Raw genomic sequence first — 21,177 nt, forward strand, 5'->3', positions numbered from 1 at the left:
TCGCATATGCGACCATTTTGGTCGTAGTCTCAAACCCTGGTTTGTTTGAAGCTAAAGCTTAATAAAAAAATAAAAAAAAAAACATCAAAAAGCAGCTCTGTAACAACAAGGTTTTTCCTGTCACTTTGGAGCAAAAAAGTGTGCTGTTAATGTAAAACTGAGCTGAATCAAGATGACTAAATGATCAGCTGTTGTCCATCCTTTCAGCCCTAGGTTGCGACTATCCCAACGTGAAAGTAGCCTAAAAGTGACAAAAATTATAGATGCAAGTAAACCAGAAGTTAGTGCTCTCTAGAAAAGGTTTTACATTGAAACCTTAATACATCCATTGGATGGCAACAAGTTGTCGTCAAGGAAATGATGTAATGGTGGCCTAATGATTAAGGAATCAGGCTTGTAACTGGTGGGTCATCATTGGTTTGAATCCACTCTGGACCATCACTGTGGGACATTGAACAAATTCCTTTACCCTAACTGCATCTAGGTTGACATTGCAAAGGAGAACTGGTTCTTGTACCTTGTTAAATCAAAGATAAATGTAAAATAAAACCTCACACATCAAAACCATGCCAAATGACTCAATTATAGATAAAAACTTAGAAACAAGGTTGCAGTTAAAGACAGCTAGACTAATGGTTCAAGTTTAAGACCTAGTTTTTCTAAAGAAAAGGCAGTGTGTTTACCAAAGTGCAGCAAAATGAGTCATACAATACAATCTGCAGGCATCAGTGTTCATTAATGATGTCCTCAATGCTTAGGGATACAGGCAATACACTTTTCCATCAGGGAGGAGCCACATCGGCTATTATTTTTCATTTTAGCAGAGGCCCTCTGACATGTCCTAATTAAGAATTAAGAACTATGTTCAGCAGAAAACATAAAGTCTTGGACGAGAAGCTATGGACCCTGGTCTGTGAGTTTACCAATGATTGAATTTGCCTAGGAATGGAGAAACATTTACAAAATATATTTGAGTATGGTTTTTCATGATACTTGGAATTTACTTTATATACTGTTTGTAAAAATTAAGAAACACTTCTGTGTATCATTTATTTCCAAGAAAAGGATGTGACTATATGAGAAAAACAAAGCACACTTGAAAATGCACTGAGTAATATGGCAAAGAGCTCATCACTTATCACATGCAGCCACGTATAAGGACCATTTTGTTTGAAAAAATAAAAATAAAAACAGTAAACAAGTAACTTTTTTTTTTTTTCAACTGCAGGAAACTAATTTATTCTTGCATTTAAAAGATGCCTGAAATATTGTAAATAATTGCCCGACTTCGGGAAGGATTTAGAATAGATCATGGTGCTTTGCACAGTTGAGAGGGCAGCTAGGCACACAAAGGCCAATGCCAGCACTCAAACAATTCCTTTTGCTTCTGGGCTTTGAGCTCCTTCCCCTTGTTTGACTGCTCATTTTTCAGAAAATACGGTAGCAAATTTGCCAACCTCATTTTACGGAGACTTCTGTTAAAGAATTGTACTGAACTTTATGTGCCGATTTTATCCCCATCATGGATGCCTTTTACAGCATGAGGCAATGTTAAATATCCTACTTCCAGAATGAAGTTGTTATTTGTAGCACTTAATTTGAAGGCAAATCACATTTGTAGATTTAATTCAAAATTTTGAAAGCATTCAAAAGTTGAAGCCTCAAATCTTTTCCATTTGGAAGTGTTTACTGTTCCTGAAGACTAAAGAAATTACCCTCCTCCGTTTTTTCAAAATCAATTTTAAGACAGAAGTCTTTGCCATGAGATTTCAAATTAAAATCATAGATGATACAAAAATCAAGACTCATAACTAGGAACAGTCTTTTCGTCAACATACTTCAAAGGCTTGGTATAACAATAAATATGAGAACTATCAAAAGGAAGAAAGACAACTTTTCCAGCTATCACAACACATACTTGTGGTTTTCCGCATTTGCCATAAAATAAAAAGCCTAAAACATACATATTGTTGATATTTCTTGAGTGTCAGTTTGGCAGGGATTGCCAAAAACTGGCAGCTGTTAAAATTATGGATATGAGAATAGTCAACAAGATAAAAAGTTATATAATACAATGAAATAAAAAAATACATTAAAGGTGAACTCAAAAAATCAATATGTGTTGGACTCTACTCCCCCTCTTCATTAGGATGACTTGTTGTGGGAATTCTTGAGCAAATCATTTCACTACCTCCCTCATTCTCTTACTCTCACGCCTTTCTGAGAGAACAACAAAAATGTGCTTTTATTCGACACACATTGGGACATTCCAACAACATTCTATTTTGAAATCAAGGGCAGCATTTAAACTTAACAGTGAGAATAATGGCCCTTTAACTGTGACAGAAGGTGATAATCTCCTGTTGTTTTTTCAGTGCACAACTTTAAAGAACTAATGTAGGTCAGTGAGAATAAAATAATTCATTGTCCGTCAGAGATGCAGATAACCTTATGTAGAGGAAGGCAGTCTTTTTAGTATGCAAGTTGTGGCAGTATTAGACAGGTTTAATGATTCATATTTTTAAAACTACTTGATGTCTCTGAAGCTTATTCTAAAGTCTAATCAAACAATACCAAGATTAGCATTGATGCTAGTTAACTCAGTGGGAAAAAAACCCCTTCAACCTCTTAGCAGCAACAGCTGTCCACCCCGAGTTGATGATATTGAGTCTCTTCTGTCTCGAGATAACACATTTTTGTTTTTTGTTTTTCTAATGCTAAACTGCCACTAAATCCAGGAGATCATGGCTTAGTGGAAAGGTACAAGGGAAAGCTGGTTGATGATTGGTCAGGGCTGAAGGATCAAATAGTTGCCTTAATAATTTAGTATCTGAACAACATGCAGTGGCCCTCATTTATCAACCGTTCGTACGTTCAGATCTGAGCGTACAATGTGCGTTCGACCAATTTCACGCAAGCTAGAGTATTTATCAATTCTTACGTGATCGTACTCTACGATCAGATCTCACGTCAGATCTGACCTGAGTGTGTGGATTTGTGCTGCAGCACAGATGAGCCTCAGCTGTAATTTACGCATAAGCAGACACACTTTCAGAACAGATCAAAACAATTTTAAAAAGCCCACGTTATTACTAATACCTGCACTTATTTGGTTTTCCTTCAATAAACCCACTGATAAACACTACTACCAGGCTGAGGGCCAATGAGTCTAGTTTAGAGAAAGCCATTCGCATTGTGAGAAAGGAAGGAAAGCGTTTTTGCATGAGGTTTGGTTTCTTTCACCTTGAACTTCTTCACTTTTCATGGTGGGTAAATAAATGGGACTGACTCCTCACATTCGGAAATAGTCATTAGGTTTATTTGATATTCCATTTGGACAAATCTGAAAAGGCTTGGATGGCTGACAGACTGTGGTAAAAAGAAAAAAAATAATGCCTTATACCCTGGTACTATTACAACACCCTTAGACTTGACTTCACTTGGATTGTTATTATATTCTCTTGACCTACTCCTCTTCCATCTCTAAGGTCAGGCAAAGTAAACTATTTGACTCACTGAAATGTCAGTGCTTCTTCTCACTCTACCTGAACACATGCTGAAAAAATGACTAAAGATTAAACATGCTGATTTCATTTTAACACACACTAATGAGCTTCTCTTCAAAGCCATGCAGCGTTTTTGGTTGTGCAAATTTCACCTGTAAAAGTCAGTGCACTTTGTCCTGTGCTTCTTTACAGTATTTAAAACAAGACCTTAGGTAAAGTGTAGTCCAACGAGTAAGTCCCAAAACAATGATTCAATGAGGGGTTTAAATATAAAAAAAGAAAATATTTATGTATAAGACTGCCCAAAATGAACAATGGAAAAAGTGATGGGACTTTGTAAAACTGCATTCAAAAACAAAACAAAAAAATATTAAAGAGGAAAAGGTTACAAAGAAAAATGGTACATTGAACATTGAAATTGTTCTTAATTCACTTCCTGAAGTGAAATGTCAATATTTTTATTTTCCTTTTAATCATTCACTGCCATCCGTTTTCAGAGCAGCCAACCCCATATTGCCAGGCGTTTTTAGATGATTTTCACAGATATTTCAAGATCCACAGAATATTTTGTACTATGACAATCAGACATCTAAAACCAGATTCTGAAATATTAATCTCTCTACTTTCATCAGATAAGAAAAAAAAAATGTTTCTAGCTTGTTTCGTTCTTCCATAATCAGCAGCTGAATAGAGGTAAGTTTCACACAAATCGCCAGTTTGTGACAAAAAGTTGAGAAAAACGTATTTTTCTGAAAAAACCCTCTCAGTCACTTTGAAGCTATTTTTTATTTTTATTTTTTTTTGCTTTCGTGACACCTCAACATTGGTTTCTATGTCGGAGTTGAATGGTTTGCTTATTGTATTTTGGTGTTCCTCCGAGTCTCTCCCCCCGTCATTCTCCCCACACACAACTTCCTCCTTCTCTCAGACATGCTGAGTGTCACGGGTTGCCCCGTTTTTTTGATTGTTTTCTCTCAATTGCGACACTCTCAATAGTCCACTCAGGTTCCACACATGCTCTGGTTGAGTGTGAGCTGCTGTGAGCAGCTGGGAAATTCAGCATTAACTCTTGTAGCGCTATTTTCTGTCTCGTAAACTCCTTTCCTCTCCCTCTGAGCGCTGTCATTCACGGGTGATCTCTCATCCAAAGGTGCGCTGCTGCCACCTACATGTCACCAGTTGGTCACTACATCATGGTACAAGTTAGATATTCACAGGACACCATCGTCACACTGTCTCCTAGCCGAAAAACACAATTCACGTCTTTAGACGTGTGCCATTCAAGTTGAGTGCACTCCATGTTACTAAACCAACTAACATCTATAAACGTGAAGGACACTTAATGATTTAATAATTAATATTGTTTATTAAGAAAAATTAAATCAAGTGAAAATTGCAATATGGCAGGAAATTTGCCCTCACATGATTTGGGACAACGCAGGTTTAATATCACAATGTCATACTTTTTCAGCTTAGATAGATGGGCAAAAACACAGATATGTAATCCACTCACAAAATATGACGTGTTATGATGCTGCAATGTGGTGAACTTCACAAACCTAAAATGGAAATAGCTATATTACTTGTACTATGCCCTCAACGACATTTTTGGACAATAGCACACATTGGTGGTCTAATGTATAGCAACTTTTACTTTTACAACTTTTACCAAAGTCCTTTTTCAACAAGACAGTTTTACATAAATATGGCTTTTCCATGCTTTATAAAAGAGTGGAAAGATTATCAACTAGCAAGGCAAAGAGCAGTGAAGCAGTTGCAGAAGCAAGATTTTAAATAGTGTGGAAATCAACCAGTCATTTTTTTTTTTTCTTTTTGTTTTTTTCATTATTTTGTATAGTTAGTTATGCAGTACAAGAGTTCAATTTAAGTTTTGCATGTTCTCGGAGTTGTGGATTCAAGCTCCGGTGGAGTTATTTTTCTGGGTCATAGCCTCTTCTTGTTTACTACACACCTGTCTTGTCAGCGTGTAAGTTTCCACCCTGGTGTACCTCACCTCTTGATTGCCTTTTCTTGCTGCTTAAGGTGTGCTTCAGCACTGAGCACTTCCTGGTCTATTTTTATGTCATTGCCTCCCAGTCTAGGTGCGTTGTGTCCCCTTTAAAGTTCCGTTCATTGTTGTTTCTTTGTTAGTTTTGGATTTAGAATTTAGATTTTTTTTTTGTGTTGAAGAATTATTCCACACTTCTGTGTCCTCCACCTTACCCCCACTCTACAGGACTAATATTTCCAAAACTTGTCATTAGTATCATGCCCATATATTGTTGATATAGCTATGCCAGATGAAAGTGAACAAAATTTCTTTGCAGCTGAGGAAATCAATTGTGCGGCCCAAACAATTACTCATAAAACATGCAAATTTTTGGTTGATGACATATTTTCATCACCTGGGAGAAGGCATAATTGCGAGAAATTAGAATGCTTAAATACATCATCAGAAGTCATAAGACTGTAGTCATACGGCTCCATATATCGTTAGCCATGTTCACGAGGGTTAAACTTATTCTTTAAACTGCCCAATTGCTTATTTTAAAATTCTTCCTATTCATCGCCACTCTCGGTAAACATTTGAATACATTTTAGCTAATGTTTATCAATGAATCAAAGTTGAATAGTTTCATTTCAACAAATAAGAGTTTCCCTTTTTATCTATCGTCCAATAGGCTTTAAGCAAATTAGTATCGGGTCTTAAAGGTGCAAAGGAAATGTCTGCACACATTGTCTTTGCAGCACCGAGTCTTTGGCAAGGGTGCACCCTCAGTTTACAAGGCTTGCCTTCAATTTTACTCATCAAACAATGGTTGTGTACACAGACCATTCAAGGCTGGAAAAACGCAACAGAACGTGACAAGAACATCAAGCATTTGGCCATCTGGGGAGGAGGAGTGCCAAATAACAACTTTTTAGTGATCATGGAAAGGTTATAACTTTTCTTGCCTGTCACATCCCACAAAATAGGAGATGAAAGAGAAATATGTCACCATGTGGTTGAATTTTACTAGTGTGATATAAAATATGAAAGGTAATTGTTAAGAACAACAACAACAACAACCACCCAGATAAAAGTTATTAATGCAGGAAGGCTACTTTATTTAAACATGTATCTTCCTGAAACCTCTTAAATGCAGTTTACTTTCTCCTTTTTTTGGTTGCCACCATGAATAGTGTCGTTTGGGACCCCACAAAGGCTTATCATTAGGATTGAAATGTTCAACACAAAGAATTTTATATCGAATCCATTCAGTGACCTTCACCATGCAGAGAGAAACACACTGTCTGATGTGAGGCACATTGTGGAACAAATGTTGCATATCTTTACTAATGTGTCTTTGAAGAGGCACAAATGTCATCATGTTCATTTCCAAGAAACTTTCACCCAAGACAAGTTTTAATTTAAACATCCGGCTGCTGTAGGATAAACGAAAAGGCAGAATTACTTTCCCTTTATCCTTACAACTATTCCATGAATGCAGTCGTTGACAAAATATTCATAAAATATAGAGAGGGGCTTTATTCAAGCAAATGTACAGTATATAACCAAGCAAGCCATTCTTGTCTGACAGTGTTGCCCTTGGCTCTGTTTCACAGCAGACAGATGGAAGGAAACATCACCACAGCATGTACAATCGCCTTCATCAAACACCACACAAAGGGTATTTTAACAGTCAGTTATTTCTTGAGGAAAACTAAGCTTTCCAGAAAACAGAATGGTGGTGTTATAAAGTAGAAGCAGCTGTCTTTAGAAGGAAATAGGGTAACAGATATTTGTCAATCCTGTGTACTCGTATGAACTTTTGAGCATTTAGGAAAGCAAACGCGTTTTTTTAGAATTCAATTGCAGATAAACGTAATATGGATAAGAAAGTGTATTATTTTCAAAGATTATTTGCTTTGTTTTCCAAGGATTAGCAGACCCTTGGTGTGAGTGAAACAGGACTAAACAGCAAAACTACAGGTTCACTAAAAATTTAGTCATGGAAAAGAGATTCACCGACGTATGTTGTCAGTGAGCGACATTCTTTTCCCCACCTGTGCTTTATCCTACAACAATCACTTTGAGGTTACATTTGTCTTCTGAAACCGCATCTTAACAAACAGGCCTTATTATGCTGGCACTGTAAATAGGTGGTTCATGAATTATTAATTACCATCGCTGAGTTCCCATGTAAAGGTTTACCCCGACCTGAAAATGCTAAATAAACAGAACGAATGATGGTTTCTACACAAAGATGTAACACCTCCACATTGTGATGACTGTATGCATTGTACATTAGTTGGTTGTCAATACTGATAAGTGCAGGCTCAAAACTTTAAGGAAAAAGGTGGTGAGACACAACACCAAGGCAAAGCTGCTGTAGAGACTTTGTTCTGTATCACACTGTAATTAATGCACTTATAAAATAGCAGCTGCTTCACACAAGTGCAGGAAAATAAAAATAGACATAAAGTTATCTGCAAAAATAGGTTTATAAATTGTATATTTCTTTTTTTCTTCTTCCAAAATTAGAAACACCACTAAATGCTGTTTTTGAGCATTTGGTGAGGTTTTGCCCATGGGAACGTCATTTTAGGTCCCAAGTAAAGCAACTTCCAATAAGGACAGTGTAAATTTAACTTCAGGTTCACAAAACACACCTACATACACACACACACACACACACACATACAATTAATCAATCAATCAATCTTTATTTATATAGTGCAAATTACAACAGAGGTCATCTCATAGCACTATCAAACAAAATCCAACAAAATCTACATGAACAAGCATTTAGCGATAGTGGGAAGAAAAAATATCATTTTAACACCAGCAGAACCAGGTCGAGGTGGCAGCAATTTGCCTCGACTGGTTGAGGTTAGCGGACGGGGAACAGAACAGGATAGAGAGATAGAACATCAGAGTGTCCCAGTCTAGTTGAGCAGTGAACCATTGATCAGGAACTGCCATCATCAGCTTCACGACACCTGAAACAGAAAAGAGAGAGAAGGGCGAGGAGAAGGCACTGACTGCAGAAAAACCTGATACAGTATTATCAAGTCAGCCTACCTTGGCCTTGGGCCTCACTCCCAGTGGCCAAGTCAACACTTATTGAAAAGGCGACAAATCTCTTCCAGTTTATTGGTAAGCAAACAGTAACTCCAAGGTCTGTAAATGCAACTGTTTACAGACGAGCCCATGTCCGCTCTAACGATTAGGTTATGTCATGATTCAGTCCTGCTTATGTGGACTATAAATCATAACCAGCTACATCAGAATTTGAATTTCTTCCCGTTTATTAAACCAGTTACGTGACCGTTTACAGTGCGGTTAAGTTATGTTATGATTCATATTACAATTGAGGTGGAACTGACATCGCAATGATTGGTCCTCACCATTTGTAGATATGACAACCTTCCGTGGCCTCTGGAGAAAGGATAGGCATATCAACACAATAAGTAGCAAAGTTTTGACTCAAGTGTCAAATGAGTGTCTGCTCAAGTACCCTCTTTCTCTTATTTCTGATTCCAAGTACCCTTTTTGGCCAACTACAACATTTTGCTTAGAATACTATAAAAATAAAAACAACTATAGAGCATAATGATGGAATGAATGATTGATAGCACACATTTAAAAAAAAATCTCATTTTGTAAAGAAGTGGAATGAAACAGTATTTAGTGCCTCCTGAATAGATTTATTGCGATAGTTTTTTTTTTTTTTTTTTTTTTTTTTCCTGTTTCCGGTCATCTCATCATGTGTGACCAAGACTAACCCTTGTATTTTCAGTTCATGTGCATAATCATAAAGTTGTTCTCATATATCCTATGATTGGTATTTACAAACACATGTCTAAAATAGAATTGGCTGCTCGAATGCTTGTTTTTGACCACCGTAAACAAACAAGTTGTTGACAAATGGCAATGACTTGAACTTTGTTAAAGTTTAATTCAGGATTCGGAGTCCCATGGAAGAATGCAAAGAAGGCACCAAAGCAGAAAAATATCAAGAATAAGTGTTTTTTTCCTTCATCCTTAGTGTGATTTCGTGTGTCAGACAAGGTAGCCTGTGATTCGACATCATTTTTGTCCTTCTATGTTTATCATGTTCCTCACTCTGATTTCGGCCGTAATCAGGTTTTTCTGTCAGTCACCACTTTCAAGCTATTAAGACACTAAAAATGTTACTTTAGCAGTGTTTTTTAGGGTCACACTGCTTTAACATGAACTCAACCCAAATATATATATATATATATATATATATATATATATATATATATATATATATATATATATATATAGGTGCAATGAAAAAGCAAGTACCCAAGAGGTACAGCCAGATGCCCATACCTGAAGCATTGGAAACTGCCAAACAAAGGCTCCAAGCCTTGGCCAGCCGCCTAAAGAGATACAGTACACGAGAGACAACGAAGCCAGACAAGTAAATCGTCTGTTCGCAACTCAACCAGCGAAAGTGTGCGCTCAGTGGGAGGGTAACAATAACAGAGCAGACCCACCAAGGCTGGAAACTGAAGAGTACTGGAAAGGCATATGGGAGAAGGAGGCAGCACACAACAGTGATGCACAGTGGCTGGTGGCTCTGAGAGAGGACCACAGCAACCTCCCTGAACAGAATCCAGTTACCATCACAGTGGCAGACGTCCAAGAAAGAGCCTCAGGTATGAAAAACTGGACAGCACCAGGACCTGACACGATACACGCCTACTGGCTTAAGAACCTCACGGCACTCCATGAGCGCTTGGCAGCACAAATGAACCAGCTGCTGAGAGAGGGGAACCACCCTGAATAGTTAACCGAAGGGCGCACAATCCTGATCCTGAATGATCCCTCAAAGGGTACAGTTCCATCCAACTATCGCCCAATAACCTGCCTCATGTCCGGCACCATAGCAGCTAAGATAAGCAGGCACATGGATCAACACATGAGCACAGCTCAGAAGGGAATCGTTAAAGATACCAGAGGTGCCAAACACCAGCTCCTGGTAGACAGAACAGTTGCTCGAGACTGCAGAACCCGACATACTAACCTGAGCACAGCCTGGATTGATTACAAGAAGGCCTACGACTGAATGCCACATACTTGGATCATTGAATGCCTGGAGCTATACAACATCAACAGGACTCTAAGAGCCTTCATTGCAAACTCGATGAGGCTGTGGAAAATCACCCTTGATGCCAACGGCAAGCCACTTGCACAAGTCTCCATCAAATGTGGCATATTCCAAGGAGACGCCCTGTCCCCACTGCTGTTCTGCATCGGTCTGAACCCCCTCAGCCAAATAATCAACAAGACTGGCTATGGATACCAACTCAGGAACGGGGCCACCATCAGTCACCTCCTCTACATGGATGACATCAAGCTGTAAGCTAAGAATGAGCGAGACATCGACTCACTGATTCATACCACCCGGATATACAGTGCAGACATTGGGATGTCATTCGGACGAGAGAAGGGGACTCACAGAAGGGGTCTCACTCCCAGAAGGAACAATAGCAGACATTAAAGACAGTTACAAGTGCCTCGGAATTCCACAAGCAAATGGCAACCTCGAAGAGGTGACAAGGAATGCGGCTACGGCCAAATACCTCCAACGAGTACGGCAGGTCCGAAGAAGCCAGCTCAATGGCAAGAACAAGTCCCGGGCAATAAACAGCTACGCCCTGCCAGTAATCAGATATCCTGTAGGAATAATAAGCTGGCCAAAGTATGAGATACAGACCACAGATGTTAAGACGCAAAAGCTCCTAACCATGCACGGAGGGTTCCACCCCAAATCCAGCACTCTGAGACTGTACGCTAGCCGGAAGGAAGGAGGCCGAGGACTAGTGAGTGTGAGAGCCACTATCCAGGATGAAACATCCAAGATCTATAAGTACATCAAGGACAAGGCTCCAACAGATGACGTGCTCAGTGAATGTCTCAGACAATGGGGAACAGAAGATGAGGTGCTGGAGGTTCCGTCATGGGAGGACAAGCCTCTACACGGGATGTACCACCGAAACGTAACTGAAGTGGCGGATATTAAGAAATCCTACCAATGGCTAGACAGAGCCGTACTAAAGGACAGCACAGAGGCACTCATCATGGCTGCACAGGAGCAGGCTTTGAGCACCAGAGCAATGGAGGTCCAGATCTACCACACCAGACAAGACCCCAGGTGTAGACTGTGCAAAGAGACCATTGAGACAATCCAGCACATAACTGCAGGGTGTAAGATGCTGGCAGGGAAAGCTTACATGGAGCGCCATAACCAAGTGGCTGGCATAGTGTACAGTAACATCTGTGCAGAGTATGGGCTGGAAACCCCAAGGTCAAAGTGGGAAACACCTTCAAAGGTGGTAGAGAATGACTGAGCCAAGATCCTGTGGGACTTCCAGATGCAGACGGACAGAATGGTAATGACGAACCAACCAGACATTGTGGTGGTGGACAAAGAGCAGAGGAAAGCCGTTGTGGTCGACATAGCAATACCAAGCGACTTCAACATCAGGAAAAAGGAACACGAGAAACTAGAGAAATACCAGGGGCTCAGAGAAGAGTTGGAGAAAACCTGGAGGGTGAAGGCATCAGTGGTGCCCGTGGTCATTGGGGCACTCGGGGCAGTGACCCCCAAACTGGAGGAGTGGCTCCAGCAGATCCCAGGAAATTCATCAGACATCTCGGTCCAGAAAAGTGCAGTTTTAGGAACAGCAAAGATACTGCGCAGAACCCTCAAGCTCCCAGGCCTCTGGTAGAGGACCCGAGCTTGGAGGAAAAAAGAGACCGCCCGCGGAGAGTGAGGAAGAGGTTTTTTTTTTTTTTGTTTTTTATGTGATACTTATTGCAACCCATCTGATATCAGAGATATCTGCCACAAATATTGTGATTATAATTATCTTTACTGGATCATTGGTTGTTATTCTGCGTTTTAATGATTATTGTATTGCTAGAACAGGTTGAAAAAAAAAAGAGTCTACTTCTAATGTGCAGAATGGAAAAAGCAGGGACACGAACACAAAAGATACCAGACAATTAAGGATGGACACAATGAAAATCCAAAGACGAAGTCAAAGATGTTATCGAGTTGGTGAAAACCGTACACAGGTTCATGCAATTAGAATAACATTAATTGGGCATGCGTGAATGGGTAAAAAATATATAACAACAGGTATAAAGTTTAGCTCTAGTGTCACACTTTGTGTCACCAGTTAATGGTCGCAAGACTAGTCACTTACCTTACCATCAAAGAGGAAGGGGGCTTTTATTTAAAGGCCAATCAGTTATCACTTTCTTACCCAAACATTGATACACACATTTGGGTACACTACCAAGTCAAATTTCTCGTATTGTTCTAAACTGTACCTGGTCAATGAAGCTCTTCTGATTCCGATTCTGATTCTGTTAATGGCAAGTTCTATACCCTGAGAAGCACATCATTTTGTTTTTGCATTGATTCAGCCAATCATCAAAAGGCAACTGAATTCAGAAACAAGCCTTGAATTATTATAATTTATGATTAAAGTTTGACAGGAATCATTAGCTGTTTTAATAACAAACAGAAACAACTACAACATCACATCTCACTCTCACAGACAACTCTTCCTCACCCCTTCCATTTCCTACCCTGACTCCCTCTTCCCTGTTCCCTTCTCCCTCACCTAGGTGTAACACTGCCCTCTTTCTATATTATGCATTTGATAAAATCTATATTACCCTTTCTTAGATAGGGCTGGTGATGGTCACAATTATGCAATAAAATAAATTCATTTATTTTATTGCAATAACAATAAAATAATAGCATTACTGTCTCAAAAAGATTGCACTTCTTGTAGTGTTGACCTTTGACAGCATGTGCAGACAAAGAAAACAAAATATATATCAAACAAAAACAACGTGAAACAGAACAAACTAGATCTTTCGAAAAGGAAATCATGGATGTACAGTTTTGTAAATTTTGTTTAAATTATTGATTTATTGATAGGGGACTATGTACAATACCTAGTTTTTCAGCAAATACACAATACACTGATCAATTAAGGTAGAATAATGTTTAAAAAACCAACTGTTAAAAAAGGCTCTTACAATATTTCTATGAAGTATGTATTGGAGAAATTTTAAGAGCCAGATGGCATAGTAAGGGGAACCTTTTGTAGTTAATATAGAGAGGGTTAATAACTGATTATTGTAAACTAGAAATACCTTTAAACACCAGCCAATAACACATATTGTAATAACAGTTCAAACGTACTTTCAATATGAACACACTTAATGAGCCATAAACATTGGGAATACAAGAAAGCGAAAGGTCTAGGTTTCCCAGTCTAAAGGGAGTAGTACTTTGGTCTCAAACTCAATTCCCGAAAGGTCAAATCCTGCAGATTCCTTGCTTCAATAAAGCAGAATCTGATTAATTTGTCATTATTTAGCTATGCAGAAGGACAACTAAGACACTCCTTTCAAGTAGGTGTGTTGGTTCACAGAAACTTCTAGAACATGCAGAGTTTCACAACAACCCTCAAAGGATGATGCTGCTTATAAAAGAAAACCAAGGTAACAGAAAGCATTGCCACTACACAAAGGTTGGTTCATTTTCTATGATGAATGAATAATCAAATAAGTGAATAAAAAGTGTAAACACTAGACAGGAACACAACAAACCCACACAGAAGTGGGGGTTAGAGAAGGCCAAATATACGGTGAGGGAACCATACAATTGACCCAGATCGCAAAATACTAATCATTTTGCCATCAAAAGCCTGGCCTCAGCGTTGTTTTTGTTGTTTAATAGAAGGAAACCAATGTTGAGGTGTCACTAAAGCAAAAAAATAAATAAATAAATAATTCAGAAAAGTCAGAAACTGGCTTTTTGTGTGATACTTACCAATATTCAACTGCTCATTACGTAAGAATGAAACAAATTAGAATAGAAAAAAAGAAACAATTCTGAGGAAAGTAGAGAGTCCATTCTTTCATAATCGGATTTCAGATTTTACATGGTCATAGTTTAAAAATCAGTCAAAATGTTGTAAAATGGCCTTGAGTGAGAGGGGTAGCTGTTCTGAAAATGGCTGGCAGGCAATGAGTTTATTGCGCTAACATATGCATAGCACGTGAACGCCCGGCCACTAGGCGTCAGTGAACCCCATCAGACCTTGTTATGCTGCGTTCACACCGGTGTTCCGTGCAGGCTGGGCCTGACTGGCCTGCTGATTGGACTTCTCTGCTGTAGCTGGACCAATCATCTCTGGAGCCAGTCTTTATAAAGGACTGCCATGTTCTCTCTCTCTCTCTCTCTCTCTCTCTCTCTCTCTCGCTCTCTCTCTCTCTCGACACTGCATATGCTGGTTTAGGAAACTTATTTTGTTCATTGTAAGGAGGTATGGGATTCAGGCAAGTTGGGTACCCTACATTTGCAGCACGTATGGGTAACTTAGCCTCTATACACATTAGGTAAGAGGTTGTGCCACCTGCTGTACTTATCGATGTACAATCTCTTTGTTGTGGTCTTTTAGGTGTCTTTGTTTGTTCAAGTACGGTCTACCTTTTTGTGGTCGTAACAAGTGGGGGCTTGTCCTGGAAATATTTCTGCAGCCAGATTACATACAAAGTCAATGGGAAGACGCGGTAAGAGGCAAATTCTTCTCCTTTTGGTTGGCATGATTTGATTCGTGCAGCAAGAGCGTTGGTTTACACGGTCCCTTTTTTTTTCGTAACACTCTTCATTCATTTGAGTTTAAAATACTGAACTCCAGCGTATGTTTCGCGTCTTGCGCAGGCATGAAAGCAAATCAGGGTCTTTGTCAATGATATCAGGCTATCAACAGGGAAACATGTCTTTCACCCATTTCAGCATGGAGGAGAAAATAATCGTGGTGGTGTGTGACCACCAGGAGCTCTACGATACAGGCAGTTTTAATTTTACCGGGACTGCACCAGGAAGGACTTAGTGCGGCTCCTGAAGAAAACAGTGAAACTCACCGAGTTGGATTTGTTGGATTCACAAGTATTTTGACGGCTTTTCAGCTTCCACAGAAGGTAAAGAACATCTATTTTACTGGGGTCCTCCATAGTTGATGGTGAAAAAAAAGGAACTCTGGTTTTTCTATTCACTTCAGACGCACATATGAAGCAAATATGGGGAAAACGTTTTTCGATCCTGCAGAAGCATTCGCAAGGTGCCCACGTCACAAATTTTTTGTGGCATTTCCAGTGTAAACGCAACATTAAACTGCGTCATTCCTCAAAGCATTTTAGCTTGGTATTTGACTGCACTTTATTTTCATAAAACATACTCAGCACTTTTATAGATGTATGTGGTTATTTTTTTAACTTAAAGCTAATATCCGTAGTTTCTGAGAGGTCGTCTCGATGTCCCGCCCTCAACAGCTCCACTTCCTCCCCTGTCTCTGCAATCTACCAGAAGCCACGCCTCTACTTTTCTGCACGCGCATGGCAGAACATAACAAGGTTGCATCACGTCACATTGATATAGGTCTGTGAGTCAGGTAAGAGCCAAAATCATATTTACCTGTTTACTGTTGTGATGCGCGGCTTTGTTTCCGTGCACAGTTCCACATTCACTTTAACAGTCTCAAAAACAGGAAGTCAAAGCCTATTGGCGGGACGCACTCAGCAATTGTTTCCATTTGTATAGGGGTCTATAGGACGAAGGAGGGACTTATATACATTAATGTATATGAAAGACCACCAGCAGTAGACCATAGTAAAAGACTAGTTATGTATTTTTTTCTCATTTCAAAAGAATCATACATAGATTTCTCAGAAACACCAGATATCAGCTCTAAGTTAAACTTGTTTTAGATATTGGTACTTGAATTACAGTTATTTACCATTTACTTGTTGTTGCAAGTATTTTATTTTTTTTATTTTTTTTATTTAATAAATTGCATGTTCTTAACATTTTGTACTATGTGGAATTTGTAATTATTGATATTGCGATGTATATCACATTGTTTAGTATCGGGATATATTGTACTGTGACATGCAAATTGTGAATTGTATTGTATCGTCAGATTCATGGCAATGCACACCCCTAGTACAGACAAATACTGGTATACTCTTGTACACATGCATTTGATTGAAAACACAAAAGATTTTACATTGTAACACAATCAGAATGACATTAAAGGTGTCCTGATCCGTTATTGATATCAGATATCAATCCAATATCAGCAACAAAACAAATATCGGATTATATCGGCCTGCATTTAAAATCTCTGATATATTTAATATTATTTTACATAGAATTTATTCTGGTTCTTTTTCAGGATTTTTTTTTTTTTTAAATCCATTTCATTTAATTTAATTGTAGAATATTCGTATGTTTATGATTAAATTTTCACTTAACACGTAATCAAACCTTTTCTAACGTTTCACATTATAAAATAAGCAACAAAGGTATGTATATTCTGTGCTGGTATTGCTTTCAGACATAATTCAAGACTGTAATATCGGTATCGCATCTAAAGGGGAAAACTAGCATGGGGCACCCTTACATAACGTACTTTAAATACAGGTTTTCTTTACATTGTTTTCATGTCCACATTATATATAAATATATATTCACATTATCTCGATATAATAATGTATAGGTTCAGTTTAATGCACTACAACCATCTCATACCAAACTGTTTGTATAAAGGAAACTGATAGAGCACTCTGTGCTAGGGAAAAATTCAGAGCTCATCCCTCACCGTTATTGAGTTTTTAACTCTTTAAAATATAAAATTGGACTCTAAAAATAATACTTCAACAATACCAACAATTGCAGCGCAGACACATACAAACCACAGATAGTAAGACATGAAACAACATGGGTATAAAACAAGTTTAAAAAAAGCTACATCAACACATTTCTTTCTCTGTGGGTAGATTGTTGACAGTATTGACGATATTCAGTATAGCCTTGTCACATGAAGGACCGTCTGATGCCTTTGTTTAGCTCACATCTCCCAGGTGGCCCTAAACAGAGCCGACCCATGCTGCTCACGGATGCTCCATGAAAATACTGTATAGAGAAGTTTAAAAAGACATTTTGATCACATTTTTCTTTTTGTCTTTCTGGTGTTTTGACCCTATTTTTCCTGAATTTCAATTCCATATGCCAATAAGGTAAAAGTAAATATTGAATATCCGACCACCTCATCTTTCTCATATGTTTCTATCTCCAGAGATCCTTGAAAAAGAGACAAAACCGGAAGAGAGGAAGAAAAAAAACGAGGCAAAACACATGATTTTTACATCACTGTGTTTTATCTTAAGGTCTTCAAAGTTACCATGGATACAAACCTTGTCAGTGTGAATGCAAAGAAAAGGTTTAGTCAGGATGTCTTGAACTCTATAAAACAGCCTGTTGTGTTTTACTGAATACTCTATTGACACATTTCATTAACTGAATCTCTTGTAATGTGTGTAAGAATTTGAACTTCCCTTTTGTTCCATAAATGCCAACCAAGAGTTTAAGTAGAGAAAGATAACAGATATCCTTGGTAACTCACAGTGTGAAGCGCATGAAGAAAAAAAGTGAAAGGACTTCTCTGCCATGGTTTCTCAGGACGTTATTCAGTAATAGCTGAAAGCATTATATAAATCCACAGAATTCCATTCAGTCAAGATTGCCCTGGATTGAAGTTATCATGTCCAAACACCTTTTAAATGACCTCGCAATTTAGCTCTGTAAACTCTTTCTTCTTGCTACCTGACATTTTTTCCCCCTATGCAATTCTCTCTTACTAAGAGTGTATGTGTTTCTCTGATACTTCTTTTGTTGTATAAAGAAATTATGACACCTGATCCAGAAAAACTTTAAATTTTATAATTCCGCTAAAGACCAGAAAGCTCTTTGTTATTCCTGTAGAACACTGAAAGAATTTTATTTTTTAATTTGATCGACCGACATAAGGAAAAGCATTTTGGGTCAAAGCTAATTGGTCCAGAGCAAGAAAAGCCCTCCGCGGGCGGTCTCTTTTTTCCTCCAAGCTCGGGTCCTTTACCAGAGGCCTGGGAGTTTGAGGGTTCTGCGCAGTATCTTTGCTGTTCCTAGAACTGCACTTTTCTGGACCGAGATGTCTGATGTATTTCCTGGGGGTCACTGCCCCGAGTACCCCAATGACCACGGGCACCACTGATGCCTTCACCCTCCAGGTTTTCTCCAACTCTTCTCTGAGCCCCTGGTATTTCTCTAGTTTCTCGTGTTCCTTTTTCCTGATTTTGAAGTTGCTTGGTATTGCTATGTCGACCACAACGGCTTTCCTCTGCTCTTTGTCCACCACCACAATGTCTGGTTGGTTCGCCATTACCATTCTGTCCGTCTGTATCTGGAAGTCCCACAGGATCTTGGCTCAGTCATTCTCTACCACCTTTGGAGGTGTTTCCCACTTTGACCTTGGGATTTCCAGCCCATACTCTGCACAGATGTTCCTGTACACTATACCAGTCACTTGGTTATGGCGCTCCATGTAAGCTTTCCCTGCCAGCATCTTACACCCTGCAGTTATGTGCTGGATTGTTTCATTGGCCTCTTTGCACAGTCTACACCTGGGGTGTTGTCTGGTGTGGTAGATCTGGGCCTCTATTGCTCTGGTGCTCAAGGCCTGCTCCTGTGCAGCCATGATGAATGCCTCTGTGCTGTCCTTTAGTCTGGCTCTGTCTAGCCATTGGTAGTATTTCTTGATATCCGCCACTTCAATTATATTTCGGTGGTACATCCTGGGTAGGGGCTTGTCCTCCCATGATGGAACCTCCAGCACCTCATCTTCTGTTCCCCATTGTCTGAGACATTCACTGAGCAGGTCATCTGTTGGAGCCTTGTCCTTGATGTACTTATGGATCTTGGATGTTTCATCCTGGATAGTGGCTCTCACACTCGCTACTCCTCGGTCTTCTTCCTTCCGGCTAGCGTACAGTCTCAGAGTGCTGGATTTGGGGTGGATCCCTCCATGCATGGTTAGGAGCTTTCGCGTCTTAACATCTGTGGTCTGTATCTCATCCTTTGGCCAGCTTATTATTCCTGCAGGAAATCAGATTACTGGCAGGGCGTAGCTGTTTATTGCCCGGGACTTGTTCTTGCCATTGAGCTGGCTTGAGCTGGCTATATATATATATATATATATATGTATATATAAAAAACTCTTCCTCATCCTCCGCGGGCGGTCTCTTTTTTTCCTCCAAGCTCGGGTCCTATATATATATATATATATATATATATATATATATATACCCTTGGATTTATAATATATGCACAGTGAGATATGATTAATAATCTTGGACAATTAAATATGAACTTTTCTTCATCTTAAAGCGGCAGTATGTATAATCGTAAGACTTGTGTAGAAACAACCACTACATAATGCATGTATCTCTCTCTAGTTACTGCTCTAAACTTACATACTACAGCTTTAAACTTGCAAAATCAGGTTTGACATGTTGATCAGCCACAACACAATGCATCCATAGATTATATTGTACTTTTTTCTTGAGCTTTTTTAACTCCTGACTTTTTTTTTTTTTTTTTTTTTTTTTTTTAATTATTGTACATAGTATATATGGTATCATGTTTTCTGTCTTCAGTCAGTTTAATGTTTCTCATTGTGGCATGTTGGTTAACTGTATGTTAAATGTTATTGTTCAACTGTATGTTATATCACGTTTACCTGTTTTAGAATAACGAATGAAATTTAGCTATTGCGCTAACTCTGGTATATTTATGTTGATGCTGTTTGCTGACATTGATTAATATGTCATGTCCTAATTCAAATAAATAAATACATAAATGAAATGATATGAACTATTTGGAGTGGTTGAGATACCTACAACTGAATCTTATAATTTACACAATGAGTCATATTTTCCCTTGTGATTAATTACGTTGTAGAATATATTATCATGTTTGTACAATATACTATATTGTTCGTACAATATATTATTGTTCATACAATATAGTGATTCAAAATATATTTCATCCTGTGGCAGCTCTATGCTTCCATATTTATGCTCTATAGTTGTTTTTAAATATATTTTTTTTCTCAGCAAAATGTTGTAGCTGGACAAAGGGGGCACTTGGCTTCCAAAATAAGAGAAAGGGGGTACTTGAGCCAAAAAAGTTTGAGAACCACTGCTCTAAAGGGCCGGATTTGGACCCCAAGCCTTGAGTTTGACACATGTGGCCTCATGCCCGGTCTGCATAATTTTAATAAAAGTTGTCATGCAGTCTTTTTAATGCCTTTAAGCCACCTTTTTTGGTCAGAGGCTGCGTTTCAATGTGACATTGTCATTTCCTAACTTTGAAAACCACATGTGGAAAACCAACCCCCTGCTGCTTAGCCCCAATTTAAATATAAACTAAGCCACAATTAGGCCCATTTTTTGTTCTAATTGCACATTTAACAGAGCAGGGAACAATTGAAGGTCTTTGGATGTCTTGATTATTCATTTACAGTAGCTTCACTGGCTGTAACTAAAAATCAGAGAGTGGGCTTTAGTATACAAGAGAACAGTGCCCCCCTCTTGTTCTCAGGCAGATTTCTGGAGCTCTCCACATATATTCCAGCAGCATCCAACCTACTGTACATCCCAGCACAGCACAGACGTCTCCCTAACGCAGTGCGGCTTTAAGAGGACCGAGACTCTTCACTGTGCGCCAGGCTCCTCCTTCAGCCG

This window comes from Gouania willdenowi, chromosome 10, assembly GCF_900634775.1.
Source record: "Gouania willdenowi chromosome 10, fGouWil2.1, whole genome shotgun sequence".
Lineage (NCBI taxonomy): Eukaryota > Metazoa > Chordata > Actinopteri > Blenniiformes > Gobiesocidae > Gouania > Gouania willdenowi.